Source organism: Dasypus novemcinctus, chromosome 4 (assembly GCF_030445035.2).
Source record: "Dasypus novemcinctus isolate mDasNov1 chromosome 4, mDasNov1.1.hap2, whole genome shotgun sequence".
NCBI lineage: Eukaryota > Metazoa > Chordata > Mammalia > Cingulata > Dasypodidae > Dasypus > Dasypus novemcinctus.
In genome coordinates, this window is record NC_080676.1 from 74920189 (window position 1) to 74948129 (window position 27941).

Genomic DNA, 27941 nt, shown 5'->3' on the forward strand with positions numbered 1-27941 from the left:
CAACTCTCACCTTGGATCAGCTGATGTCATTTCTTTTGTCTACCACTTAGATTATTCTCTAATCTAATTTTAGCCTTCCAGGATTTCCCCCTTGATTACCTCCACCCTTCTCCAGATGCTAACATATATATACTTAAGCCACATTCAATTTCCTGAAGTGTTTCTTTGCTTATGTCACTCCCCAGCTTATACATCTTCAGTGGCTTTTTTCCATTGCCCATAGGACAAAATCCACACTCATTAACTTTTTATCCAATTAGCTTCATGGTGTATCCCTAAATTACTTGTTTAGTCTTATCTCCAATTTTGCACCTTTTTGAACTCTCCCTTCCTCCAAAATGTGTCTACTCACTGCTTTGTGAATATACATGACTAGAGGTCAGCTTCTAGTTATGGACTTCTCTATGCCATGCTCTGTTTAACCTAAGTTTTGAATAGTTAGTGGAAATTGTGTATGAAAGGAGATATGGTCTAAAACCCAGGATCCCAGGTATGGTGTTGAGCAATGTTAATGTTCTGAACTTCGATTTTCTCGTTGGTAAATGAGGATAAAAATAATATTTACGTCTGAGGTTACCAGGCCCATGGAGAGTCTGTAAAGGTAAGCCGCTGCAGCTGTCTGCGTGAGGCCCCAGGGCCACTGCACATGTCTGGGGCACTGGTTCCTCATTTAAAGTTTTTAAAATGTACTGATACATATTTCCTGTGTATTCCAGATGTACTAGAAATAATACTGCGACATACCTCGCTTCATTGTGCTTTAGTGTGCTTCGCAGATCTGTATTTCTTTACAAATTAAAGGTTTGTGACAGCCCTGCATTGAGGCTCTCAACTCAGCCTACAGGCCAAGAAATCTTCCCCAGAGACTACCTCTGGGCAGAGTTTTAAGGGAATAAAGGATTTAGTCAGAGGAAGAAGAGAGAGAAGCGTGTTCCACAGAGAAGGAAACTCATGCAGAGACCCAAGCGCCTGCTGTGCTCAGGAAAACAAGAGCATTGGGCATCAGTGAGCGGGCGCGGAGGGCAGAGGCAGCCTGTGGAGGCCCTGTCGCCGGCCACGGGCTTGACCTTTATCTTGGGCAGTGGGAAGCAGGGTATCGGTTTTACATTATAGAGAGAACGCTCTGGCCACAGAATGGAAAATGCTTGGGATAGGCATGAAGATGGAGGCGGGAAACTTATTTGAGAGACTATCAGGGTAATCCAGGAAAGAAAGGATGATAGGGAGCCTCTGGGAATGGAAAAGAGGGGATGGATAAAAGAGATGAAAACAGGAGAATGAGCTATGGGGAAGAGGCAGAGGGAAGAGACAGGCAGGACTCCAGAGGGCCGGATGGGGGGTTCCTGCATGCTGAGAGGGAGGGAGGCAAACAGATGTGGGGGCAAGATGGTGGGGTCGGGGCAGGAGGTCAAGCCCCCCAGGAGATGTCTGGTGGGCAGTTCAATATGCTGGCCCAGAGCTCAGAGACAGAAGCATAAGCAGTGAGGAGTGGACGCAGGGGAGGGTCGGGCTGGCGTTGCTTGCAGAGCGTGATTCTGAAGCAGCAGAGCCATATCTGTTAAGGTGGAATTTAGTTCACCAGATATGCATCTTTCACCGTTCTGCATTAAAAAAAAAAATTCCTCTCTGACAAATTCCCAAATATAGGAAGTGGATACACTCAAAGCAATAATCTTTACCAAAGAGCGCTCTCCAGAATGCCTTCAGGTGGCGGCTCCCCTTTCCCTCAGGATGTGAGGAGCTGGGTAATGGGCCGTTTGTGGCTACTGAGGGTGTGGGGCTTTCCGGGAAGACTCAGTGCCTGGTGGGTAGTAGGAATTCAATAAAATATTTATGCAAGGAAGGAGCACACTTAGTGAGGGGTGGAGATGTCAGCCTCCCCAGCAGGTGAAGGCAGCGGGTCTGCGCTGTCTGAGGGAGGCCCGCCCGCCCCTCATGAGGGCCCATGGCCCCGGCTCTCCCCTTCCCTGATGCCTTTCCCCTCCGGAGATGATGACGGCGCCCAGCTCACCCTGTGACCCTAGAATCATCTTCCCAGCCAGGTGTCTTCCTGAGCCGTCCTCGCAGGCTCCTCTGCCCCTGTGGGGGAGGACATCCCTCCACTTGGCTTTGCCAGGGGGAAAGTTTTCCAGGCGGAGGGGCGCAGGCCTGCCGGGAAGGGCCTGCAGTGCCCGGGATGGCCTCTGTGTGGAGTCACGGTTCTGACTGTTTGTACTCTGGCCTCCAAGGACCAGAGAGCCTCGTCCGGTGGCAGCCAGCTCAGCCCTTCCTGCCTGCCCGTGCGGTACTCAGGAAAATGAAATCCTTTGTGTGGATGGTGTGTGGAAGTCTGGCTTTTCCCTTGCACTTGCGGGGTGGGCAACTAGGTGACGCTGTGCAGCCAGGGCTTTCACACATGCTGTCCCAAGTGACCTTCACAAGGACCTGGTGAAGGAGGCTGGGCAGCGTTATTTTCCCATTTCACACACAGATGCAAGAACAGCAGCCCAGAGCCGTGAAAGAGCCCGGGACAGCCCCTTTCTCGTCCTGCAGAGAGGAGCCGTGTCTTCGCGGAACCTGATGAGACCTCTCAGGCTCTCATCCCAGGCTCCACTCCAGGGGTTCTCAACCCTGGCTGCACATTCGAAACCCCAGGGGAGCCCCAGAAGGAAAAAGAATCCCAAGTCCTCCCCAGGCGTCTGGGGGTGGGACCTGGCCATCTGCATTTTCAGGCCCTGCAGGTGATTCTACTGTGCAGGAATCCCGGCCAGTCTGCTCTCTGCTCAGGTGGGCTGGGAGGGACTTTCGCTGTGCATGTGGTAAGGGAGACATGAAACTCGGGATGGGGCCGGGCTGGATAGACCTGCTGCCCCTTCCTCTTGCTCAAACCCTGCATTTGCTTTGTCAGGACGTACTCTAAGCATCCCAGGACCCTGCTGGTGGGATGAGGTCCTGGGGTGCACAGAGAGGTGTTTCACTGGGCGCTGCGGCAGTGTCCACGGTGCCCAGATGGCTGCCGAGTGGCCTGTCACAACAGGATTGGGATTTATCTCAGTCACCTTTGTGTCCACCAACACCAGCACGGGGCGTGTGTGCAGAGGGTGCTCAGTATGTGCCTGGTAAGAGAATGAAGGAAGAATGAATCAAATAGAAGGAAGAAAGTGCGAGGGGAAGGCTCTGGGACCTAAACGGGGCTGTGGGAAGCCCTAGCCCCTTGGACTCTTATCTGCGGCGCCTGCGCCCCAGGCCTCCCTTCGCCGAGGCGCCGACCTTCCTGTTTTGGCCACGGTTCGCAGGTATTCTGTCTGCACAGGCTGCAGCTGGCAGGGGATCGCACAATGCCTGCGTGGACGGCCCGGCCCAGGGTGGGGTCAGGCTGCAAGTTCAGTCAGACCTTCTTGGGAAGAAGGAAGGAAGGAAGGGTTGCAGCTGAGAAGAAACTGGCTTTGAAAGTTTTCCTCCTGGACTTTTCTGTTTGCAAGGAGGGACATGCTTAGGGAAGCGTTAAATATTTGACAAAAGAATGTGGGTGAATCACTGATAAAATCAGAGCACAAGTCTTACCTACAGTAGCTCAGCAGGGATAGTTTTGTCTGAGAATGCCTGTGTCCAGGTAAGGGGCTGAAGGCTTCAATAACAGCTCTGTGTTCCTTAGAACTTTTTTTTAAATGCACATGCTTCAGAGCCTCCATATCCAGGGAGCATATGTGCGTGTGTAAAATTAAATGAGAGCTGGGAAGGAAGTCTCTGACTTGCTCTTTCTGACTGCAAGTTTGAGAGAAAGACCAGGGATTTGGCAATGCTGGACAGAGATTCTCACAAATCCCATGGAATCTGGTTGGGGACTTGCTGATGAGAAACATGCATGGACACACAACGTATGAGTCCAGGGAACAAAACCAACTTGGTCTTGCCCAAAATCCCCTCTTGCTCTTGAAGCACACACCAAGCAAGGCAAATTTAGGGATACTGGAATATGGATTTCTGTCTGTTGAAGAAATAGACAATTGTTTCTCCTCAGGCTTTTCCAGTTACAGCACATAGGATTGCAGTGACCTCATTTTTGACCCATGGCCAATGCATTCAACTGTCTGGTGGAATAATCTATTAACTGGGCACCTGCCAACTGTCTGGAATAAGAACTAGTTTAGGCATATGTTCTAAAAAGTGGTAACAGTGTGATGGGCCCTGCCGATGTGGGATGGGGACCCCAGGCAGGTCAGCAGCAGTGCTGACATCAGTTTTGAATGATGGGATGTGTTTTCAGAAGACTCACTGCCCCATGATCGACTTCCCTTACCCCATTCATGAATTATATGGAAATTAAGGGCAAATCAACATGCACTTAGAATCCCAAAACCTGAGAAAGCTGAATCTGGATGATGGGCTCAGTTCTAGAGGTGAAGAAACATTGGCAGAGAGGCTGAGTGACCGTCAGTGGGTTGCACAGAGCCACAGTTGAGACCCACCTCTCCCAGCTCCCACTCCAGGGCTCTTTCCCCTGAGTCCCCCGGGACTCCTGTAGGACCTTCAGCCCTGAGTCCCACAGGGCGCCTGTGTCTGCAGACCTCATCACACATCGCGAGGAGGCTGCTTACGATGCAGGCTGGTCAAGGAGGCAGCTATGCTGCTTCACAGACACCCGCAAGCTAAATTTGCCACTTTCAGGGAACCAGGATGCATCTTATGTGTGAGAAAGTTTAGACAAGTTGTTGCAAACACGCCCCCCACTTCACCCAAACCTACATCTGCTTTAGTGAATGACTGAAAAGTGGTTATAGGTACAGAACAGCGGGGGGGCCCCGAGGAGAGGGCCTGGCCACAGCAAGGCTAGCACTCATGGACCTTTTTGATAGAAATAATTACTTTGGCAGAACAATAGTTACCACGTACAGTCAGACAATAAAGGTTAGTCGTTGTCATTATATTTGTAAAGGTAATAATGAGAACAGCTAACTTTTATCGAGCACTTATTATATGCCAGGCATTGTTTTTATGTACTCTGCACGTATTAATTCCTTTCATTCTTACCATAAGAGGTAGATTCTGTGATAATTCCCATATTACAAATGGGGAACCTGGCTGGTGAGAGGTTAAGTACCTCGCCTAAGAATGGGTCTTTGGTGGAGTTGTGAATCAAACCTAGTTTCTAGCTCCAGGCTCAAGCTCTTATCTATGCTATTTGATCACTTCTTGAGAATCAAATGACCCTAGACCTAGGCCTCAAGCTAGAGATGGGTACTTCTGGCTCTCCACTTAGTTTAAGCTGGTTTTCATGTCAGTTTCTAAGAGATGGTACAATTTATGCTGAAATTGAGGAAATGCAAAGGAGAGTCTCAGTCTTTATAGACAGTAGACCCAAATCTCACAACATGGAAAGAGTGCCTCATGAAGGTAAACAGTGTATTTCTCTGAAAAATGAAATGCAGCCCTTTGCATAGCGAGAACATGGGGGGGGGGGGGGCAGGGTTTCACTCCTAAGTGTGGGGGAAAGTGTTAGTGCTTCTCAAATTTACATTAGAATTAATTTTTAAATTATTTTCTTATAAAACATATCTTACAAAAGAATATATAAAATATACGTACTGGTTACAGAATAGCCAGGTACCACCTGGCTCCGCAGGTTAAGAATAGAACGCTGCTGGTGCCCTAGGAGCCCCGCCTTGCTCCTTACTAATTCCGTCTCCCTCATTCCCCACTGGAAGTAATCACTGTCTGACTTTTGGTTGTTAATGTCCCTGCCTTTCTTTGTAGACTCACAACTCTGTATGTATCCCTAAACAATATATTGTTTGGGAGAAATCTGAGTCACAAGCTGTGTTAGGAAAGGGCAAGAGGGCTGTACTAAGTATCAGGTACTAGATACCACGTGGGGATGTCTTGGGGAAGAGAGCTGCTCTGTATTTCTGCTTCTAAGTGCATCCTTGCCTACCTCTAACTCTCAGGAGGGGCCAAAACATAACACTCCCGTGGGTAAGGCAGCAGGACATGGAGGGAGAGCAGGAACTTTGTCAGCATATAGTCAAGATTAGCCAAGTACAAATAAGAATCTGAGACATGTCAGCATTCTGACCTGAGGTTAAAAATTAGGTCTAGCGTTTGCAAGGAGCTTGGTGATGATAGCCCAACATGTCCTTAGTCGCAGTGCTCCAAACGGGGCACTACTCTCTGTTTCTGGCATCCTAAGGTCTCTATTCACCAGTCTTCTATTTATTTATTTTTTAAAAATTTTAAGGAGGTACTGGGGATAGAAACCAGGACTTCATACATGGGAAGCAGGCGCTCAACCAATGAGCTATACCTGTTCCCCTCACCAGCTTTTTTAACTTCTCTTAGGATCTCCATCTCCTGCTCTGATGCCCATGTTTTTCTGGCCTATTCTGTCGTTTTGATGGAGTTCATCACCTAGCGATGTCTTTAGAAAGAACACGTGGGATATTATCTTTCTGGACCTTATGTATCTGAAAAGTCTTCATTCTGTACTCACACTTGATGGACAATTTGGGCATCAAATTCTAACCTGGAAATTATTTTCCTTCAAATCTTGATGGATTTTCTCTCACTGCTAGTGTTGCTCTGGAGGAGTCTAAAGCCATTCTGATTTATGATCCTTTGTAGGGAACAGTAGGCTTATAGGCAGTTCTTTTTGCCTTTTAGTCTTTTGAAATTTCAAATTGATATGTTACCATTACGGTCTATTTTCATTTATTATGCTGGGCACTTGGTGCCCTTTCTGGTCTAGTAACTCATGTCCTTTACTTCTTGGAAATGTTTTTGAATTATTCCTTTGATTTTTTTTTCCCCCTCCACTTTCTGCTCTCCCTTTCTGTTACTTTGGTTATTTTGGCTCTCCTAGACTGATTCTTTAATTTTCTTATTTCTCATCGATTGCCACCTTTATTTTTTGAGATTTTCTCAACCTGATCCTCTATACCTTCTGTTGAATTTCTTATTTTCCCCCTTTGGTTCTTTTTGTAAAATTGTAAACTTTTTATTTTGAAATACTTTCAACTTAAGAAAAAATTTTCAACTTTAAAAAAAATTACAAACCCCATACAGAGAATTCCAACATACCCTATCCCCCCAGATACCCAGATCCACCAATTTTAACATTTTGCCATGTTTGCCCTATTATTGTATCTACTCATTGATCTAAAAATCCATCAGTTTATCCATCTATCTGTCTGCCTAGCTATTTATCAATCAATATTCTGAACACTTGAGTGTAAGCTTTGTACATCATGCTCCTTGAACACTTAAACTGCCATGTACATTTCCTAAGAGCAAGGATATTCACTTATGTATCCACCTTAAGTGCAGTATTCAAGTTCAAGAAATTTGACATTGATATAAAACTCACAGTCTATATTCCAGTATTTTCATCTGTCCCAATAATGTCCTTTTGAGTCTTCTCCCTTGTTTATCCCATCCAGGATTATGTATTGCCTTTAATTATCATTTTTTAGTTCATTTGTTCATCCTCTTTCTTTATTACTTTCTCTTCTGGGAACATATATATAGCATAAACTTCCTCTTTCAACCACTCCCAATCACACCATTCAGTGAGATTAATCACATTCACAATATTGTGATACCTTTGCCAACTTCCATTATTAACACTTTCCCCAAACAGAACCCTACACCCATATTCATTAACAGCCTATTCCCCATGCCCCTGGCCCCTGGTAACATCTACTTTAATTTCTGTCTCTATAAGCTTGCGTATTCTCTAGTGTTTTCTTTGTACTTACCAAGTGGTTAAATTTAACCTGCTAAGTAAATCTTTATCAATCTTGTTTGCTTTGATACCAACTTACATCAATAATATACACAAACTATGATACTATGCCCCTCTGACCCCACCTTTATATAGTTCTTGTCAGAAATGACATGTTTATATATTCTAAGACCAAAACCACTGATTTATTGTATATTGTATGCTTATATGCTTTTGTCTTTTAGGTCCTGTAGGAAGTAAAAAGAGGAGTTTACAAACAAAAACTACAATTATACTGACATTGATATTTACCCCTGATATTACCCTCACCAGAGATCTTTACTTCTTCATTGGCTTCAATTATTGTCTATTGTCCTTTCCTTTCAATCTGCAGAGTTCTCTTTAGCATCTCTTCTAGGGCTGGTCTAGTGATGAACTCCCTAAGCATTTGTTTATCTGGGAATGTCTTAATCTCTCCATCAATTTTGAAAGTTTTTCCAGGTATAGAAATCTTGGTTAGCAGTTTTTTTGCTTTCAGCACTTTGTCATCTCAATTTCTTCTTGCCTCCAAGGTTTCTGATAAGAAAATGCTACTTAATCTTATTGAGGCTGTCTTGTATATGACACATTGTTTCTCTCTTGCAGCTTTCAGAATTCTCTATCTTTGGCATGTGACAGTTTGATTATAATATACCATGTTGAGTCTGTCTGGGTTTACCCAGTTTAGAGCTCATTGCACATCTTAGATGTGTATATTCATATCTGTTGTTAAATTTGGGAAGTTTTTGGCTATTATTACTTTGAATATTCTCTCTGTCCCTTTTTCTCTTTCTTTCTGGGGCTGTCACAAAGCATATAATGATACACTTGGTGTCTCACATATTCCTCACTTTCTTCATCCTTTCCTCTTTGTGCTCCTCAGACTGGATGATTTCCAATGTCTTATCTTCCAATTCTCTGATTCTTTCTTCTGCCAGTTCCAATCTGCTGTTGAACCCCTCTAGGAAATTTTAAGCTTCTGTTCCTGTGGTTCCTTTTCATAATTTCTACCTGTCAATCAGTAGTCTCTTTGTGCTTATCTATTGTTTTCCAGAGTTCCTTTAATTCTTTGTTCATGTTTTCCTTTAGCTCTTTGAGCATATTTAGTACCAGTTTTTAAAAGTCTTTGTCTGATATGTCCCAGGTCTGGACCTCCTCATTGACAGTGTCTGATGCTTTAATCTTCTCCTTTGTGTGGGCCATCACTTCCTGTTTCTTTTTATGTTTTATACTCTTTTGCTGAAACCCGAACATTTTTATATTTTAGTGTGTTTTAACTGGAATTTAGAATGGCATCTGTCCTTAAGCTTGCATCCAGCTAGCATTATGGCAGTGCTTTCCTTGAAGGCCAGGAGCTAAAAACAAAAGCAGGCGGCGGACTTGGCCCAGTGGTTAGGGCATCCGCCTACCACATGGGAGGCCCGTGGTTCACAACCCCGGGCCTCCTTGACCCGTGTGGAGCTGGCCCATACTCAGTGCTGATGCGCACAAGGAGAGCCCTGCCACGCAGGGGTGTCCCCCGCATAGGGGAGCCCCATGTGCAAGGAGTGTGCCCCGTAAGGAGAGCCGCCCAGCGCAAAAGAAAGTGCAGCCTGCCCAGGAATGGTGCCGCACACACAGAGAACTGACACAACAAGATGCAACAGAAAGAAACACAGATTCCCATGCTGCTGACAACAACAGAAGCAGACAAAGAAGACTCAGCAAATGGACACAGAGAACAGACAACTGGGGTGGTGACAGGGGGGAGGGAGAGAAATAAATAAATCTTAAAGAAAAAAAAGCAAAAAGAAGATGTCTTAGTTTCCTACAGAGCTACCAATGCAAAGTACCAGAAATGGGTTGGCTTTCATAACTGGAATTTTATTTAGGGTAAAAGCATACAGTTTCGAGGCCATGAAATGTCCTAATCAAGACACCAGTGGAGATGCTTTCTCACCAAAGTCAGCTAGCGGTGATCCTGGGGTCTTGCTGTGTGGCAAAGCAAGATGGCTACCGATTTCTGCTGAGGTCCCTGCCTTCCCCTCCAGAATCTGCCATCTCCTGGAGCTCAGTGGACAACCAGGCATACGCTTGACTTTCTCGAGGTGTCCTCTCTCAGTCCTGGCTGCTCTGCTTTCTTCCCTAGTTCAGCTGTGGGGTCTCAGGCATATGGCTCATCTCTTCAGCCTTGAGCTACTCCCTGGGCCCAGCCTCTTGGGGGCTTCGCCCTTCAGCTTTGGCTGCTAGTGATCCTTGAGTCCTCTCTCACATTGCAGGATCAAAAATGGCAGCTTCCTTTTTCTCTGGTCTTGTGGGTGTGAACTCATTTGTAAATAAGATCTTTGAAGATATTATTAGTTAAGGTGTGCCCAAACTGAATGAGGGTGGGCTTTAATCCAATACAACTGAAGTCCTTGTTAGTAAAGGAAATTGGACACAGAAGAGAAGCCATGGGAGAATCAAGAAGCTGGAAACTGACAGAAGCTGGAAGAGAAAAGAGGAGATGCCACCGTGTGCATTCCTATTTGTTGGAAAAGCCAAAGAACCCCAAAGATTGCCAGCCAGCCAAAAGATACTGAACCCAGGAGGAAGCAAGCCTTCTAGCCTCTGAAACCAAGAGTCAATAAATTCCTGTTGCTAGGTCAAGCCATTGTCTGGTACTTGTTTTGGCAGTTAGGAAACTAAACCATCATATAATGAGGTGGTAGAATACCTTGAGGCCAAAATGGGAGGGCCTCCCTGGACCTTTCTGTGCTTGTGTCTTGTCTTGGGTGTGCTCCTGTGGTCCTGGGAATTCCCCCGTTTACACAGGTATATTTAAACTCTTCCCTAGGAAATAGTTTCCTCATAGACCTGGGCACTTCGCTTTACATTCAACAACCCCCAGTTCCTTGCACCGAGCAGCCATTTGACTGCTCTCCTTGCTGCCTTCTGTGCACAAGGCAAGTTCTGGGTCAATGAGTCCTTGGGGCCACCATACATGTCCCCAGTATGTGCACGAGGGTTTTTCTGCTCTCTCTGGAACTGGGACCAGGGGTCCACACTGGGAGCGTGGGCAGGCTCCACGCCAAGCCTGTGCGGGGGTGGAGGAGGGGCCAGTGAGGGCACCATGAGGTTCCACCACTTTTAAGTAGCCTTTTTCTTGATTTGAAGCTCGCCCTGTTACTGAAGTCCTTTATTTTCTGGAACTTTTTGAGAGCGATGTTTCTGCTGCTTCTTGCTGGTTGTTCAAAGCTGCAGGGGAGGACAGAGTCCTGAAGCGTATCACTGCAACATTTTGACTGGGTAGGGGCCTGACTTTCTCATTTTTGCCATCATGTTTTTATTAATTAGGAATGTTACCAACTGGGTCTTGTCACTTTGAGGTAATGTGGTTGATGAGTTGTTGGGGACCCTCCCCTAGGTCTGAACCTTTAGGTGCTGATTCTTTTTTTTTTTTTAAGGAGGTACCAGGGATTGAATCTGGGACCTCGTACATGGGAAGAGGCACTCAACCACTGAGCTATACCTGCTCCCCTAGGTGCTGATTCTTGAGTACTTTCATTTTCTCCAGGAAGAGTCTTCTGATCTTCTTGTCAGATATAGTCTGGCCACGCTTGTTGTTGAGCTGAGTTGGAGGAGACTGCTGGGGGTCTCTGGTTCCATTAGTAAACATAGATGCTTGGCGTCTCTTAGCTGGGCCTGGCATCCCCAATCAGAGCCCTGTGTTTACTCTCCCTAGAGATTAAACGTCCAGCCTTCTCGCTGAGAAGGAGCAGTTGCAAGAGCAACTTCTCAAAGAGTTTTCATCCTGGTTTTCCTTTATTTCCACCCACCACCTCTCACACCCAGGTCCACAGTACCTGATGCTTCCTGTTCCTGAGACATTCGAGATTTTCATAGGGCAAATCAGATTGGTTCTCTGTGGACTTGGGATGCAGTTTTCTCAGGTCTGATAAGTCAGTACCACTGGACCATCTGCTTTTTTAGTTTCCAAAATTTTGTTTGTTTTCCCCATTCGAATAGATCTATATCTTTTTTAGAAAACCTCTTTCCTGTATGTTAGTAGGATTTGCAGATGGAACAAAATTAGGTATAGGCATTTGGTCTGCCACCTGGACCCAGAATCTTGTGTCAATGTTTTAAAAGGACAAGCTGACCACATTTAATAACTTATTAAACTTAGAGAATTTCCTTTACTCTCCCCCCTCCCCCCAGGGAAGTATTAGTATCTGTCTTTGTGATAGCACATGGTTTGTCTTGCTCTGGCAAACTTTACAGCCATGTGTTTGGGGCTGTGGTCACTGTGTTTGTTATACCTCTGATTCTGGGAACCATTTGTGAAAAGCTAACTGAGGCTTTTTAAATTGGTGGTTTCTTAGATTCCTGAAGTCACTTGGGATGATATTGCAGAATAAATATAAAGAAAGTATTTTCTTTTGGTGGATTGCTGCAATATGATTTCTGACTTAGTGTCATAGTAAATATTTGAAAATAGTTGTTATCTTGAGTAGGTATGACCTTCTGGGTTGATACTTAATCATAACAGTCAGAAACTGTGGATTAGCATTGTGAAAACCTTCCAAGTGACTGTAAGAACTTCCTTCCCCCATTTTGGAGTTCACAGGCTATTGAGAAATAAGTTTTAGTTATAGCTCTGGGGGAAACAGTGACTCTATACTTGAAATGTGTAGGAGTATTATCCTAGGGAAAAGCTTAAGTAATGTACAGAGGATTCTATAAAATTTTGATACCCTTTTAATTAGAAAAGCCCATTGGGCATCAGGACTCGCTAGGACTGAAAATAAGCAGAGAAGTGGTTTACTTCGAGTTGAAACCTTAGGTTGAAAGGGGAACATGCATTTATTCCCCAAAGCAGTTTTTCACTGAGCATTTTGAGGTTTTGTCTTCCTAGCATTCTTTCCCTGGCCCCTTCATTTCCACCTGGCCCTTCCTTTGTCTCTTTTTCTCTCTCTCATTGTTCCCCATCCCCTGCCTTCATTGTCCTCTTTCTCCCTCTAATCAAAAGCTTTTACTGAGTGCCACTACATACAGATCCACTGCTACAAGTTTGAGACACAAACAAGGCACTGTTTCTCCCCTAAGCAAAAAATCACTATATCCTGGTTATAAAGGAGAATATTCAAGGTGCTAGTGGATGATAGTGGAAGGACCTTTACTTACCTTGGGCTGTCAGAGAGGTCTTCCAGGGGAGGGTGACATTTGATTGGACCTTGGAGGTTACCCAGGAGTCCACCTGGTGAGTACCTGGGGGAGCGTCATCTCCAGGAGAGGGAACAATCCCTATAGAGGCTCAGAGAGGAGAAAGCGCACTAAGAATTTCAGAAGGTTCAGGAAGTTAGGCGTGCTGGGGGAGAGGAAATAAGGCTCTTTCAGATTTAAGAAAGAGACACGACCTGGTTTTCCGAGGTGATTGTGGTTTATGGGAGCAGACAGAGGGAAGCTCAGGAAACGCTCAGCTGCTGTGTGGCCGCTGTGGCTGCCAGGGTTTCCAGGATTGGGGAGAAGTAGACTCTTAGTTGGTCTCTGTTCCGATGACGTTGCAGCTGGCTCCCGGTGTTCCCTGCTGCCTCCCTGAGGGTCCCCATCACACCTGCCAGGAGGGAGGCGAGGTCTCCTGGCTACCACATCCCCACGGGGCCTGGCTCCCTCTCTGTGCTCACCTTTAGCTCAGGCTCCAATCCCTGCCCCAGAGACTGTGTCCCAGGAAACAGGGTCACAAAGAGATCTTCGGGCAGAAATAAATTCCTGTGGTTCCTTTCCTCAAAAGAGGTTATAAGCATGGTGGGTGTCAAGGTTTCTTGGGTCGTTCAGCAGAGAGGCCAGTTTTCATCTCATGGGCAGGGTGGAACTAGCCAATTTGAAAAACAAAACAAAGTTTACCTTTTCCATTATAAAACAATTCATGCTAACCACAGAGGGTTTGAAAAATACAGAGACACAAAAGGAAAAAAAAAAGCATCCATAGACATATCATTCAGACTACTTCATAAAATAATTTGTACTCTTCCTCCAAAGTCTTACATATTTTATTCATATTTGTGTTTAAATAGTATATACTAAAGTGTAATTTTACTTAATTTTATTAAAGTTAATACACATTTAATATAAAAATTGAAATATAAAGACTATTTTCTTATGGACTTTTTTCTTTCTTTCTTTCTTTTTTTTTAACATAATTGAGCTCATACAGCTTATATTATTTTTTAAGTTAAAATAATGTGGCAACATTCAGAAATCCCAGATGGAATGTAATATAAACAGAGGCTTGATGACATTTCTTATCTTGAGGATTTTCTTAGTTTTTCTAGTTAGAAAAGCAAACAAACAAACTAAATAACCAGGAATAACTTTAAAACAACGTGAGTTCCAAAGATGCAGAAATCATAAATGCTTAGCAAGGTCAATAACTTTCTTTTAAGCAGAGGAGTGGTAGGATCAGATCTGCTCTTCGGACAACCCCTCTGGGTTAGTGTGGGCACAGCTGGCGTGGGCCCAAGGCAGAGAGCCATCCAGGGGGTGGCTGTAATTGTCTAGACAGGGCAAGGCAGAGCCTGGCCTAAGGGAGGAGCAGTGGGGGTAGAGTGGGAGACCAGACACAATTTGTGAAACAATTTAGTGATCTCATTCTTTAATTTGTTTCTAATTACCTCTTTTTTTCCATTCCCCCTGCCCATGGCCTCTGCCACCTCCATCAGGAGCGCACGCATACACCTTAAACGCAAGCAAACAAAATTTCTTTTAAGCAATGAGACCATTGATTGATTTTTCTCTCAATAGTTTTTGATCTGAAATAATAAAAACATTCCGAGATATAAGCTTGACCCCACACCCAGCTGTGTGACTGGACCTGCACACAAGGCCACACGTGGACGCTCGTGCTGCTGGCCTGGCCCCCTGAGAGGCTGTCTCCCCAGCGAGCACGGTGGCTGGCTCCTGAATCCAACACTTCCCTTCTTCCGGTAAATCTTGGCCGGCCGCACCCACGAGTCAGTGATTAACGCCCTCACACTCTGCACGAAAGCCATTCGCCTGGTTGCTGGCATGCCTTGTGATTTTTGTCTTGTTCACGCCTCTCCTCTCCATTTGGGAGGGCTCCCCAGGCACAGGACTGCAGCTCACATGTACACCCGTGACAGCATGACTTGACAGCCCGGCTGGCCTCTCTGCCCGTCTCCGAGGCCTGGGTTATCACTGTATGTGGCCGCCACTTGCATGTGAAAATAATGTCTGACTCACAAGTCTGGAGGCCCCAACAACAGTCTTTTTCACCTTGAACCCAGGGTCTAGAGATGTGAAGGGAAAATTTCCCCCTACTTTTCCATGGATTTGTATCACTTTTCTGAAAAATTAAAAATATTAGGTTATGAAGTTCCCCTTACCCCAAGAGTAAACATAATACTCAAGAAAAGTTGTTCATAACCCAACTACTTGAGTTTCCTAGGCTGCTCAAGCAAATACCATACAATGGACCAGATTAAACAACAGGAATTTATTTGTGCACAGTTTTGAGGCTAAAAGAAAGTCCAAATCAAGGCATCAAATCAAGGCATGATCAAGGTGATGCTGTCTTCCCCAATATGGGCTTTTGATCAAGGCATGATCAAGGTGATGCTGGAGATCCTTGGTACATATGACAGGGCACATGGGTTATTCAGGATTCCGTTTATGTTCAGCTTCTGGCTGCTTCCTCTGAGGTTTTTTCTCTCTTTTTGAATTTCATTCTCTCATAAAGGATTCCAGTAACAGAATTAAAACTCACCCTGGGCTACCCCTTAATGAAGCAGCCTCATCAAAAGGTCCCACTTGGGAAACGGACTTTGGCCCAGTGGTTAGGGCATCCGTCTACCATATGGGAGGTCCGCGGTTCAAACCCCGGGCCTCCTTGACCCGTGTGGAGCTGGCCATGCGCAGTGCTGATGCGCGCAAGGAGTGCTGTGCCACGCAAGGGTGTCCCCCGCGTGAGGGAGCCCCACGCGCAAGGAGTGCGCCCGTGAGGAAAGCCGCCCAGCGTGAAAAGAAAGAGCAGCCTGCCCAGGAATGGCGCCGCCCACACTTCCCGAGCCGCTGACGACAACAGAAGCGGACAGAGAAACAAGATGCAGCAAATAGACACTGAGAACAGACAACCAGGGGAGGGGGGAAATTAAATAAATAAATAAATCTTTAAAAAAAAAAAAAAAAAGGTCCCACTTACAATGGATTCACACCCACAGTAATGACTTAAATTTAAGAACATGTTTTTCTGGGGATACATGCAGCTCCAAACCATCACACCAGCTTTTCTATTTCAAATTAAGTTCTAATAATTAATAAAACAAGACTGTCCACATCGACCAGTACATTTGCATCTTGCAGCACTCTTGTCAGACATTCTTTACCAAGTTATTTTATCAGGTAAAATTATTACTTTTTGAAGCACTAAGTACATTTCTGCTTGCAAGTAGAGAAGAAAGAATGTAATGATTTATTAAGAAAAGAAAAAAACATCTGAAGTTGACATAGCAACCCCTGAACACTCTCTGTGTGCCAGGCACAGTGCTAAGCATTTTACATCTCACTTCTTTTTGAGCCCTGGCTGGTTGTTCTTGGTGTCCATGTTTTTCTTAACCATCAAGAGCACATTGCTCCCTAGCAACTATGCTGTTGACTGAATTACAAAGCAAGAGATACATTAAAAATGTATTTTCAGAAGTTGTCCAATTGTATAGTAAAAGGGAAGTAGTTTGGCATCGGGAGACATGAAGCCAGGGACCTCCTGTCTATTTCTGTGGAACACTGGGCCAGAGCCCTAATATCAGGGGGTCTCAGTTACCTCCTAATAAAATTTGAATTTAAAACTCATCATCTGTTAGAAATCAGTGGAGTGTGGTCCCTTCTCAACCTAGGTGTGCAAGGAGGAGTCATGGAAGAATACTGCCTTAGAGTCAGAAGTCCAGCAGCAATTTGGGGACATGTGGGGAGTTTTCTGTTCTGTTTACTTACCTGTCAAAACGAAAAGGTTTCTTCCAGCTCTAGAGGCTGACTCTTTCAGTCATATCCATTTTGAAATTCAGGCCTTTGTATGATACCACCTGCCTCATGCTTCTTGTGTGCTTTCCAACATGCAAGATAAACCCTAAATGAAAAAGTGGAAGAACGCGCTGAGAGGTAGAAAAGAGTCTCGATTTGGGCCACGCTTCAGCATTTCTGAAAATAACAGAATAAAGCATCAGAAACAGTGTAAGGAAGCACCAGTGGTAGCTAAGAGAGTTTCGTAGGTGGTTAGAGAAAATCTATATGTTGGATTTTGAGGACATGCAGAAATGAGTAGGAGATATAGAGGTCATTGTTTTAGGCTGCAAGCTTCTTAAGGACAGAAATTGCATCTTACTGCCTTTTTAGCCCTGAATGTTAGCAAGTAGCTGGCACATGGCTGGCTTGCAGTTAAACTTTGCTGAGAATGAATTGGCAAAGAACCATGAGGCTGATGGATACCTTCCTAGAAAACATTGATCAGAACGACTTGCTTGTGATAAGAGCTGTAGAAAAATGAAGCTAATTAAACAGATTGTCAGAGTAAAACTTCCAAAGAACTCGAGTAGTAGGGTAAAAAGAGTGCTTGCTAGAGAGGTGGATCATACTACACATATGCCTCTTCCTTCTTCTCTCTCTACCTTCTTTCCCTCCAGTGGTTAATATCTTAGCTTTTGGAGGCTACTGGTGCTAGGAGCTGGCGCCAGGACACAGTGGAGAGTGAGGATACCTCCCTGCCTTTGACACATACAGCCAATGAGGGAGGATAAAAATGACAATAATACGTGTTTAGTGTAATCAGAACATATGCCCCTTATTAACTGTATAACTTTGGGCAAGTCACTTAAATCCTCTGAGTTTGTTCATCTGTATAATGGAAGTAATAACTCCCTAGAAGGGCAGTTTTAAGGATTAGAAATAATGTACTATGTAAATAGTAGGGACTTCCTTGGGTATTGTAGAGAATAACATTTTTAAAATTATTTTTATTATTTGTTCTGTTAAACTTTTTTCCTGGCTCCTCTTAAACTGGTAGAAACCAAAATGCTAGGTTTCTTAAAGTACAATACTTTATAATCTTGATTTTAAGACATTAAAAACATTTAAAAGTAAAGAATAAATTCAAGAATAAATCTGTAATTACTATAATGAACATTTTAAACTTAAATATGTCAAATGTGATACCCGTATGTTATACATGACACATTCTTAAGTTCCTAAAGGAGTAAAGAAACTTCAGTTATATCTTTAAAACAAACAATAGCAACCAGACAACCCCTACTGTATACATTTCTATTTTTTTCTCAAATTTCTATTTGAAGAAAATTCACATTTGCTTTCTCCTACTCTGATGACTCAGGATGGAAACCACTTTTCAGAGCAGTTCTTTAACAGCTATTACTTCGCAATCCCAAACTCCTAGTGTGTGAACAAATCTGCTTATATAGTGTGATTTGATGCTGGAGGGACCCCAGAAAATCATGTTCTTAGAACTAATCCATTCCTGTGGGTGTGAACCTATTGTAGGTGGGACCTTTTGATTAGATTACTTTAATAGGGCATGACACAGGGTAGATCTTAATCCTGTTATTGAAGTTCTTTATAAATGGGTTGAATACAGAGAAACACGTAGAAGCACAGAGAGAAAGCCACAGGACAAAGAGAAACCCCTGGAAGCTGAGACAGGAAACCACGGAATCCAGGAAGCTGAAAGCAAGGAGACCAGGACTCTGCCATGTGCCTTCCGTTTGAGAGGCGTCCAGGATCCCAGGCAGCTGGTCTGTGAAGGCATCGGCATGGCCTGATACCTTCATTTTCATGGGCTCAGAACTGTAAGCTTGTAAGCCAATAAATCCCCATTTGTAAAAGCCTTCCCATTTCTTGTATATTGCTGTCAGCCCATCAGACGCCAAACCCAGTGTGGATCAGTTTGAGCATATCATGGTTTGCCTTTTGTGAGCACTTTGTTGAGAATCAGAAAATATCCCAGCAATCTCTCCTGAACAGAGCATTTCCCCCTTCTACGAATTTCTCTATACCTGGCATAGTGCCTTCCGACCATTTTCATGTCGTTTCATGGCCAGAACATGATAATATTTGTAGAGCACTCCGGGGTGAAGAGAGGAGTAAGCAGGGACCAAAGGGCTGATATTTCCACCATCTGGAACCTGTTCAGAACATTCCAGTTGGCTCATCTTTTCAAATTGGTCTCCTCAATGGAAAAGAAGAAGGGGGAGGGGAGTGAGAAGAAGAGAAAAGAGAAAAGAAGAAGAAAATGCGGTACTGTTCACTGTTTTTTGCTGGAGAATGTTAAGGACCTTTTAGGCTTTCATATTTTCTTTACTTGTCTGGTGTCTTGATCAAAATACCCTTGCCCCATGGGTATCATAAATAAACGGGCTTTAATACCTGCCCAGGTATTGGAATCAGTGAGGGGAACTTGTTAATAGGATATATTTCTAGGCCCTGCTCCTTATAGACTGATGCTTGGAATTCTGAGTTGTAAGAAGTATTCCACACACACAGCTAACATCACACTTAATGGTGAAAGGATGAAGTTTTCCCTCTAAGATCAGGAACAAGGCAAGGATGCCCACTGTCTCCACTGTTATTCTACATAGTACTGGCAGTTTTAGCCAGAGCATTTAGGCAAGAAAAAAAGAATTAAAAAGCATCCAAATATATTAAGGAAGAAGTAAAATTTTCCCTATTTGCAGATGACATCATCCTATACACAGAAAACCCTAACAAATCCATAGCAAAGCTACTAGAGCAAATAAGTGAATTCAGCAATGTGACAGGGTATAAGATGAACACAAAACACAATAAGCAATGAACAGTTGAAAGAAGGAAGCAAGAAAAACTTCCATTTACAACAGCAGCTAAAAGAATCGAATATCTAGGAATAAATCTACCCAAAGATGTAAAGGACTTCTACCTAGAAAATGACAAAATAAGTAGAAGGGTCCAAGTTCAATGGAAGGAAGACTAAATATTGTTAAGATATCAATTCTACCCAAAGTGATTTACAAATTCAATGCAATCCCAATCAAAATTCCAGCAACCTTCTTTGCAGAGATGGAAAAGCCAATTATCAAACCTATATGACAGGATAAGGGGCCCCAAATAGCCAAAGCCATCTTGAAAAAGAACAAAGTTGGGGGATTCACACTTCCCAATCTTTAAACTTATCAAACAGCCTAGACTGGCACCAGGACAGACTTATATACCAATAGAACCAAAGTGAGAGTTCAGAAATCAACCCTCACATTTATGGCCAACTGATTTTTGAGAAGGGGGTGAAGGCCATTCATTTGGGAAAGAATAGTCTCTTCAAAATATGGTGCCGGGAAAACTGGGTCTCCATTTGCAAAAGAATGAAAGCGGAACCCTTCCTTCTCACCATATGCAAAAATCAATTCAGAATTGATCAAAGATCTCAATATAAGACCCCACTCAGCTAACATGGAGGTGAAGAAGGTCAACCACTACATCAGGGAGCCAAGAGTGCCTACAACTGCAAGCAGGAGGATTGCATCCAGCATCCATGTGGAATCTAAACCCCTTCTTGATATAGATGTGGAGTGGACACAACCATTCTAAGGTCCACAGGATGGAGGAATAGAGTATGGATTAGAGTGGACTTACTGATATTCTATTCATGAACTATTGTGATTAGTAATTGAAGAAAATGTGGCATTGGTGTGGAGAAAGTGGCCATGGTGGCTGCTGGGGGTAGGGAGTGGGAGGAAAAGATGTGATGTGGGGGCATTTTCAGGGGTTTGAGTTGTACTGGGTGGTGCTGTGGGGACAGTTACTGGACATTGTATGTCCTCCCACGGCCCACTGGGTGGGCTGTGGGAGAGTGTGGGCTATGATATGGACCATTGACCATGAGGTACAGCAGTGCTCAGAGATGTATTCACCAAGTGCAATGAATGTCTCATGATGATGGAGGAGGTTGTTGTTATGGGGGGAGGAGTGGGGTGAGGGGGGTTGGGGGTATATGGGGACCTCATATTTTTGTAATGTAATATTAAATAAATAAATAAATAAAAAAGAGCCTAGAAGAAAATGTAGAGAAGTATGTTAGACAATGGTTAAACCATTGTGTTAGACAATGGTTTCTTAGACTTTTAACCCAAAGAACAAGCAACAAAAGAAACAATAGATAAATGCGATCTCATCAAAATTTAAAAATTTTGCACACAAAGCATGCAGGGGCTGGCTCCTGAGTAGGGAGTATGGAAATGCAATGGCTTGTGTACTGTTAATAATGCTTCGTATTTTTGCATGAGCCCAGGTCTAGGTACTAGAGACCCACCAGAGAAGAAGACAGCCTTGCCCCTGCCCACTCCTGACCCCCCGTCTAGACAGGTCTCCAGGCAGTGAGAGCAGATGAGCTGAGTGCCACACCAGGGCCTGTGGGGACCCGCAGGACAGACCGGATGGGAGCATGGCCACACTGGGTTCTGCCTGACCAGCTGCTAAGTGTGTGGCCTGGGATTCTCCTTTCACAGCGTTCCCATCTGTAAAATGGATTTGAAGCTGAAGATTCCCTCTGACGCTCACATTCTATGGTCCTGTGTTCCTGAGCCTTTTGCCATAAGATTCTAAGTGGGTTTCTGCTCTGTTTCTTTCTTTGCAGGACCTGGGGTCCGGGAGAGCTGCCCATGGCTGGGAACTGGGGGCCTGGGGCGTTTGAGTATTTTCAGCATGGTGCTTGGCAGGGGGCACCCTGCTTACGTAAATGTGAGAGACACTGCCGACTGCACCCTGCTGGGGCGGCCTGCCTGGAGAGGGTGTCCAGGCAAGAGCTCCTAGGTCAGAACCTGCACCCTAGGGAGGGCAGGGCTGGGCAGGGGCAGCCGATCTAGGGGATCGGAATTTGGGATAGGGTTATCCTGTGGGTGCTGGGCTGGGGAGTGACTGGAGTCCAAGCAGGATGGGAAGTGGGATGCCAGAGGCAGGGACAGCCAGAAGGAGTAAGTGGTGGCTGGGAGGAACCCACAGCCAGGGTGGAGACTTCCTGTCAAAACAGCCACTTCTCCTGGCAAGAGAGTGCATTCCTTTCTCCCGGGAGATAAGTGGGCCAGATTTTCCTTTCTCAGGGCTCCTTTGGAGCTGTGAGCTGCTAGAGCTGGCCGGTGGGGACTCTGTAGTCTCCTCAGCAGGGCCCCAGCCTGACCAGCTCGCGCTCCTGACTCTCCGCCAAGACCACCTGCATCCGTGCATGAGCACAAGGTTCGAATCCCAATTGCCTCTCTGTACCTCAGTTTCCTTACCTGAAAAATGCACCTGCCTCAGAGCATCGTTGTGAGGCTCCTATGAGTGAATATGCATAAAGCCTGGCATCAGCCTTGCTCAGCTCATGTGGCGTTCACTGGTATTGCCCAGGATGCTTCTTGCTTTGCAGGACCTGTGATGGTTCTTTTCCCGTTTAGGCCTCTCCCGGCAAAAATCTCCTCTCATCTCTACTCACTGACCCTAAGGCCATTACAAGAAAAGGTTCTTTAAGCTTTTAAATAGAGCCCAAGTTAGCAGAGGGAACTACTTCTTGGAGGTTAGAAATCATTCTTCATCAAGAAAAGGTTCATCCTCCTTTTTACAAATGAGGCAGCCTTTTCTCAGAAAGAATCCCAGGGCTGCCCAGCTTGAAGATTTTAGGGGTTTGTCAGGAGCCTCACTTGTCCCTGGATACTCTCAGTCATTCCCCTCCCCAGTCTGGGAGTGGGGGCTGCTGCCCTGACATCTACCCCAGGGGCAAAGGCTGAGACCCCCCCACACATCAGGGCCTTTCAGCTCTAGGGTTGCCCAGCCTTGGGGGCTTTTCCGGCCTGTCTCCCGCCCGTTTTCCCTTGGGCGGAGGCCTTCCCGGCAGGCCGCTCCTCCCGGCGGTCGGGGTGGGATCCCTGGCCCTCTGGGTAGCCCAGCCCCACACAGCTTTCTCTGCTGACCGCTGCTGGAATGCCCAGCTCTCTGTGTTTTCCCTCTGGGTGGGGGCCTGGGAACTGGACACCCTGCTCACATCCTCTCCCCACCCTCTCTTTGGGGGCCTGAACGCACTGGGGCTGAAGCCAGAGCAAAGCTGTGGTCTGAAGAAGACTCCCAGCTCACTGCCCAGCCCACAGAGAAGGAAAGCCGAGCGTCTGGGCACGTGCCAGGGGGGCCTCTGCAAATCAGTCAGTGCTTCCTTTACCTTCTCTCCAGGACTCTTCAGACCATGATCAGTACAGTACACTCTAGCTCAGTTCAAAACCCGTTTATGTTGAGTACCTGCAGTGTACCAGGACCTCATGAAGATGCTCAGCTAGAGGGCCCAGCAGACTGGGACTTGGTACGACCCAGACTCCAAACTGAACTCTGAACTAGGGCTACCATTCCACTTTACACTCCACTTTAAACTCTCCACACTTTAAAGTCTCCATACATACACAACATAACATTTCCATTTTAACTGCTTCAAGTGTACAATTCAGTGGTGTTACTTGCATTCACAATGTTGTGCTACTGTCACCACCCTCCATTGCCAAATCTGTTCCATCATCCCAAACAGACACTCTGTACCCATTAATCTCCTTGCCTTTAGTACAGCTGGCTTCCATCTCGGAACTCCTGTTTCCTCAGTAGTTAAAATGGGCCAATCAATTAGACCGCGAAGGTTACCTTATGGCCTCTCTCTCATTAGCCTTTTATTATTTGCCCAAATGGAGGGCACCAATAGCACTAGTAATGTAAGACAGCAGAAAATTAAATAATGTAAGGCCTTGCAGCAGTAACTGTAATTAGACTGGTTTTTGTTTATTAACATGCTAAAATGCGTTAATGAACAAATTTCATCATTGTATTGACAACCACAGAGGATGGGAAGGGGAAACAGGGAGGCAAGGGGCAGTGCCTACATGTTTTGGAAGCTAGTTTGGGATTTTACATCTGCCATTAGAAATCAGTGATGTGTTTGGTTGATATTTCTGGAGTCCTGAGAATGGGCTTCTGGTTGGGGCAACTTTCAGAACTAGAGGGTTCTGAGAAATCACCCATTACCCTGCCGTGGTGTGATCTGCAGACAGGGAGCCGGGCCTCACCTGGGAGCTCAGTAGGAATGCAGAATCCCTGAGTCAGTGGGCAAGGGGCTGGCCTCCGGTCCCCCAGTGAGTGAGTCAGTGGCAGACGCCCAAGTCCAGGTGTCTGACTCGTGGTCCTGTTCCAGTTTTTCCCTTGCTCCCCAGAGATCTTGTGGGTTCTCTTGCTGGGAAGGGGTCCCTCAGCTCCTTCCTCAGGAAGGAGGAACAAGTGCTTCTCCCAAATCAGTGCTCTTTGAGCTCAGTTTTGACCAGGGCCTCTTCGCTCCTTTCTGATGACCCTTGGCAACACCTAGGAGCTAACTCCAAAGCCACAGAGCAGGCAAAATTCCACTGAGCAGCCCAGGCCAGCCTGGCAGCATGCTGGGTTAAATGCCCACCTTTGTCTGTCATAGGCCATCTCTGGTTGGGCAGAATCTGGAGAAGTGCTGGGGTGAGGTGGGATGCCCAGACCCCAGTGTCTGGGCAGGGCTCTCGGACACTCACTTTCTTCCCCTTTTTGGGACCCCTCTCTGTCAGGCTCTTGCAGTTGCAATCGCCCCCTCCCCCACCCTCCTCAAGCTGCAGATAGATCTCTGCAGATCCAGGCAGTGTTCCTGAATGGTCAAGGTCATGGTCAAGGTCATGGACACCGGGCAGACAGTCCTGGATTGCAACCCAGCAGCACCCTCGAGGAGGACCTTCGGGGGAGCCGTGGGTAAAGCACAATGCCTGGCCTTCGTGAAGGGCCCAGTTCATGGCACCGTTAGTCCACGTGGTACGGTACTTCCTCCTCTTGGGGGTTCCTCAGTTCATTCTTTGTGGCCTTCTCTTCCCCCGCCAGCACCCCCTTCATTTCCCCCATGACCCCCAGGCGTTGTTTGGTGTGTCTGTCCCTTCCCAGAACCTCGGCCTCTCCTTTCCTTTTCCTTGCTTAGTTGCTCTTCCTGTGATCTCCCAGGCGCACCCCTCCCTTCGGGCCGTTCCCTCCCTTCCTCTCTCCAGGGCCCTTCCTCCGCTCTTTCTATTCCTGGTTGGACCAGCCTCTCCCATTGTCCGTTCCCAGGAAAGGGCAGTCTCACTGGTCAAGGGGTGGGGGGACCTGAGCCAAGAAGAAAAGCCAGGGCCGGAAGCCACCCCCCAGCCCTGCCGCTCTCAGCGGGGTGGCAGGACAGGCAAGTGCCAGCGTCGTTTTCTAAGTTAGTCAACAGTTTCAATCTGACACCCACAAGTGGAGGCTGGTGATTTCCCACAGCCTCTTCTAATTTCAGCACCTCAAAGGCAGGGAAGGGAGAGGAGGGAGCCCCAGGTGCCCGGAGAGCTTCTCAGTAGCAACTTCACCAGAGGTTGCAGGGCCTGAGCCGGGGTTTGGAGTATTCAGGGCCCTGGGGGCCCCACCCTGCCCTGCCAGAGCTATTCTTCTTTCACTTAGGATGCAGGCTGACTGCCTTGGGCCCTGTGGAGGAGGGTGGGGTTCCACTAGCACCCCTTGGGGGTAGATGGGTAGATCCCTCAGACCACAGCCCACGGGCAGCATCTCCAGAAGTCAGAGTTACACAAATTCTGAGTGGAAAGGGCAGTTCCTGCCTCAGTCTTGTGATTTGTTCTCTCTCTCTTTTCTGTTCTGTTTTTGTTCTTCCTAAAACTGCACAGCTCAAATGGGACCAAAGTATTTTTATTCCTTGGACACAGAAACAGATGTTCAGGTCAAACTCCAGATACATCCCGATGCAGCAGCTGCAGTTGCTGGGCAGCCCAAAGCCCTGCAGATTTGGAAATGTCAAAGCTGAGATGACCCCAGCGCAGGCCCCTATTTTACCAGCAGAGGAGATGTCCACAGCAGCAAGAGACCCTCTTGAGGTCAAGAAACAAGTTTTTGAAATCCCTGGGGAAACAACTTCAGGATGAATTACAGAGAGTATAATAGAGGAAAAATCTGAATTCAGACAGATCTGTGTACCAGGCTGGACTCTGCCTCGTCCCATCCAACAGCATGCCCCTCGGGGTGTGGCATTCCACAGGGACCCGCCAGCCTTCCACGGAGGGAGAGGGCGGGAGCACCCCGTGATCTCTCGGCTGAAGGAGAGCCTGTGCCTCATGTATCTCTCTGTGAAGAACAGTGCCCAGAACCTGGGGCCGGGCATCCTAGAGAGAGAGGCCTGGCCCCATGGCACAGGGAGAATATGGAGAGGCAGGAAGAGTGCGGTTTTCATATCAGGCAGGTCTGGCTCTGTGACCTTGGATGAGATCCTTCACCTTCCTGAGCCCGACTCTCACCTCTTACCTTGCAGGATGGTTGGGAGGGTCGAGGGTGACGTCATAAAGGACTTAGTGCAGCGACTGACCGGCACACAGGAGGTCCTCGAGAAACAGTCGCTCATCATTATTCTCAGAGTGGGGTTGCCCTGTGGTGGGAGACCTGCATACACCCTGGGCACACAGGGAGGCTGGTCATTGCTTGGTGGGAACTGCAGTACAGAAACATTATTGGCGATGTCGCTCTTGGGTGTGCTGTCGGCGTGGAGTCAGGGCACGGTGGCAGTTGGGGTTTGGGAAGTTGGGGCTGAACTCATGGTCTATGCTCCCCAAAGACAGACTTCAGAGGTCTGGGAACCCAGAAATGGTATGTAAAATGGGGTATCTATGGGCAGAGAGAGGTCACAGATTTCATCAGATTTTCAAGGGAGCCATGACTAAAAGATTAGGAGCCTTTGGTTTGAAGTTCAGCAAGGCAGGCACCGGAAACTTCAACCCGCACCCTGGAAGTGATCAGTGACCTCACACCGTACGTCACCCAGCCGGTAAGAGCCAGTCAGGGATATCAGTGCCTTATCTATTGACCCATTCTGCAGAAGGTTGAGGTCTAGTTGGACCACTGGGTTTGGGTCTGGGAGAGAAACTGGGGCCCCAGGAAGCGTGGTGAGGACCAGTGGAGCCAAGGCAAGCCTCTGTGGGGACTGGCTCAGAAATGGGAGCCCCCAGGATGGCAGGGTGCTATGCTGTGAGGCATGAGGGCTGCTGGGAAGGTAAGGGCAGAACAAGTACCTCCATGGCTCCTTCCCATCCACTGGAAAGGGGCCAGGTGGGGGGATGAGCCATGAAGTCCAATGTCCTGCCTCAGTGGACTTGGTCAAAAAAGAGAGAAAATTATCTCTCTAGGCCTCAAATCCCAGTTCGAACTCCAGCACCCTACCTCAAAGCCTTCCAATGGGCCAGGAGGTACAGACAGACCTCTCCACCCCTCCCTTCTCATTTAGTGCTCAGTTTCTTCCCCACTGTGAGTTCCTTATTTTATTTGCCCTATTTTACTTATAGTTTTCTCATAACCTACTCAAGTCATCTGGGAAGCAGGTAGAGTTTAAATAGGAAAGGGAAAGAAAGAAAAGACACTCCCATAAAGAAAAGCTGCCTAGAGAAGGTAGGGTTTCAGTTGTGGGGTACTTTATTTGCTTTCCTAAAAGTAATTATTTTCTTAAAATAAATAGGTTTTGCTCATTGAAGAAAATGTAGAAAACCTTCAAGGAATAAAAACAGAAAAAAGAAAAAGAAATTGCTCATAATTGCGTTTTACAGACAACCACAGTTAATATTTTGGTGTATCTGCTTCTAATCCTTTCTCCCCACCCTTTCTACCCCACCCCGCCCAGTCTTTTAAATATAAATTGGACTTTTAAAAAACAATACTCCGAATGGTCTCCAGTTTTCTTACTTAACATTGTATCATATATAACATGGGCAGTTTTCCTTGGTACTGCAGATTCTTTCTAAACATTTAGAATACATCAGTCCTCTATAGTTAGACATTTAGACACACGCCCCTAATTTAAATTATAATAAACAAAACACTGACCAACATGAAGTTCACATTTACATTTTTGAACTTTGTCCACCAAGTTCTTTTCAAAGTTAAGGTTATTTCTCTGAGAAAGACTCAGAACTGGCGTTGGGAGGAGAAGGCCAGGGTCAGCAGTAGTGTCATGTGAGTGTGAGCTCGTGGGTGTGTCAAGGCTGTGCGTCATTGCTCCCACAGAGAGAGGGCAACTGAGGCAGGCCTCCTCCCACAGCCACGTGAGAACCCAGTGACTCATTCTCAGCCTGTGGATCTCATTGGTGGGACGGAGGTAGAGACAGTTTCCCGGTGACTCATA

At 46.2% G+C, this 27941-nt stretch overlaps 1 protein-coding gene across 1 annotated transcript in view; it reads left to right on the plus strand.

Annotated features, from left to right (window-relative positions):
- The window catches only part of SLC12A8 (solute carrier family 12 member 8), a 201031-nt gene that overhangs the window by 84472 nt on the left and 88618 nt on the right, over positions 1–27941 (plus strand). The window lies entirely within an intron of this gene.